Source organism: Mus pahari, chromosome 10, assembly GCF_900095145.1.
Source record: "Mus pahari chromosome 10, PAHARI_EIJ_v1.1, whole genome shotgun sequence".
NCBI lineage: Eukaryota > Metazoa > Chordata > Mammalia > Rodentia > Muridae > Mus > Mus pahari.
The window spans coordinates 25,927,887-25,930,899 of record NC_034599.1 but is presented as its reverse complement, the minus strand read 5'-3'; positions in this window follow the sequence as shown (position 1 = coordinate 25,930,899).

Sequence of the window (3,013 nt, the reverse complement as noted above, 5' to 3'; positions counted from 1 at the left end):
TTCACAGTGGGAAAACAACAGCCAACACAGCACATCGTGAAACAAAGACAGCACCCTCCTGCCTCTGACACTGTACAACACTTCCCTGCATTCCCAATGAGAAGACACTAAGTCTCTGAGCCAAATCCAGTGGTGGATATGGGCAAGTAACAAAATTATCTAAGATACACCACTGTTATCTTGAATTATGAAAGTCTTATAACCAGTAGGTAGGGTCTCACCACGTAGCTGTGGCTGGTCTAGAACTTGTTGTGTAGATCAACCTTGAACTAATATCTGCCTGTTGAGTGCTGGGATTAGAAGGTGGTCTGTCACCAAACACAGCCTCATAACCACTTTTCACCGCAGATGATCTTAAGAATTCTAAACACCAGGGCTTAACCTCTAGTCTAAATACTTAGTATGGCGATTATCAAAAATCTGTACACTGTGTTTATCTGCATCCTTTAGGAAGTTGGGGGTGGCTCTTAACTAGCACTGTCAAGAACAGTTTCTTTCCATCAGTATTGCTAAAAGTTACTTCAAGTCCTCTATTCTCCTCTAGTTTAAGACAAGCATGCTGGAGCAGGTCACATCCAGTTTGATCTGGAGTAGAGGGGTGCCATGGTCACTCCTTGATGGACTTCACATATGCTTCTTCACTCATCAATTCATTCAGCTCTGAAGGGTCACTCAGTGACATCTTGATCAGCCAACCATCTTCATAACAGGACTTGTTGACAAGCCCTGGGTTTTCAGCAAGTGCTTCATTGACTTCAGTTACCTCTCCTGACAGAGGAGAGGAGAGTTCACTGGCTGCCTTCACACTCTCCAAAGCACCAAACTAGGAGAAGGGTCTTAAAGTCCATATTCACAGTGACACACTCCGTCCAACAAAGCCACACCTACTCCAAGGCCACACCTCCTAATAGTGCCACTCCCTGGGTCAAGCATATTCAAACCACCACAATAACTATTAGTTCAATTAAAAAAAAAAAAATTCAAAGTACTTTTATAGCGAACCCATCCAGAAGACAGAGCACTTCGGCAAGAAGATATTTGTCAGCGTTTACATTAAATGACTCTGTTTAAATTCCTGGATCAAGGTCAGCCCAATGTTTATGCTCAGTGTAACACACAGCTAAGTTATCCTTCAAAGAAACCAAGAAGCAGGGCAAGTCCTTGACCAACCATTTAAATGCTTCTGGATGGGCCATTTGGCAGCTCCTAATGATCAAATCACAGAGCCATCAGCCACCGCCCTAGGTCTGGACCAAAGCTCTCTGGATGCCAGAGCTGTCATTGGCATTTGGTCAAAGTTCATCCAGCTGACTGTAGAGCACCTGGTGGATAAGACTTCTGTCAGTGGATCTACTGCCCCTTCTCTTCTGGGTACAGAAGGCCAACTGCCCTGAATGAAAACAGAGAGCCTATGTAGTAAAAATATAGGCAGGGAGAAGAAATTGGATACAGATGAAACAATATTTCTCTGAAGGTAGAGCCTCTTGGGGGGAGATTCTGAATTTCCTCCCTGAAGTCCATACCAATCCAACATCCAATCTGGCTCTAATTCCTTGGAATTTGCTAGACTATAAATGTCCAAATTTTCCTATCTAATTCTCCTCTACCCCATCTCTCTCCATCAACTTGAGGCTCATAATCAGTGTCCTTTGTTATGACATTATTTGAGATGTGTTGCTGCGAGTCAAGTCCCTTGTTTGCCATCAGGTATGCTTCTATGAGAAAATAGTGAGAAAAGTGTCCCAAGTTTCATGACCACGTTGAAGAGGGACCTTGGTCTTTCATTGTGGGCAGTGAGGACATATCTGGTTAGTATGGAAGTCTTTTGACCTTTTCAAATTCTAGGGGAAAGAAGGGACCACATTATGACCAAATGTTTACTTCCATCAAACAGTATCAAACACAGCCATAAGGCCCAATAGCAATGGGAAGACTGGCACAGACACGCGGGAGGAAGTGGGTGGGGAAAACAGGGTTTGTGAGGTCAGGGCTCATCACCATGATCTGGACAGGCTTCCAGCAAGGAACCTGACTTCCTCGGGATGGAAAGGTCGATGCATAGAAGCAGAAACCGGGGAAGCCAGAGTGGCCCCAGGGCGGTGGGAAACTCCATGATTCCTATTTGTCCTGGCTGCTTTCGTTCAGATGGTTCTCATCAACCACGTTCAGATTGATTCCATTTGCAAAGCTCTCCTGGCAGCCTCCGTGGATGAGGCTTGGTGGCAACATTTCTGGCACTTTCTGATCCTGTCCAGGCCTTGTCTTCTTGTGTAGTTTCTTGGCACTTGGGCTGTGCAGCAGAAATTGGCTAAGTGGAGGCTGCTGCTGAACAAAGCCAGATGTACACCAGAGCCCTGGCCAGCCAAAGCAAGGGAGTTTTCTCAGTGTGGGGGAGGGAGTGCTGTGGACAGGAGAGCAAGGGCTTTCCACGGAACCCTATGGAATCAGGCTCTGGGGAAGGGTTGTCATCATAGTACCTTATCTGCATCCTTGCTAATTAAGGAAGGCCAAAGGTTCTATCTCCTGTGTGCTCTGGGCCACTAGTGGGCGCTGTATAAAACATCTGGGCCTGCTCAGGCTACCTTCTTGTTTTCTGGCCCTCATGAAGCCCTGACTCCTCTTACCCTCCTTGGGAGTCTCCTGCTCTATCCCGCTGCTGCTCCTGGCTTCTTCTTGCCCCCTCCCCCCTGCCCGCCCTCCAACCCCAGCCACCTTCCAGTCTGCCTTTTCCCACGTATGCCCCCGGTCTACTCTTCTGCTGGAGGGCATCTTGTCTCCTTGCTCTTCACATTGCTGCTGCAGGGAGAAATGGTAGTTCCTTCTCCTCCTGACAGACTGGGAAGGGGCCGCTGCTGCCAGGCACTGTCACCATTCTCCATGTTTCTGCAACACAGCCAGCACGTGTTTTGTTGCTCAGATCCTGCACCTTGCTCTCTGGCGCTTATTTTATTGCCTCACATTACAGTCCCATAATCAACCAATCTCTCTCTCTCTCTCTCTCTCTCTCTCTCTC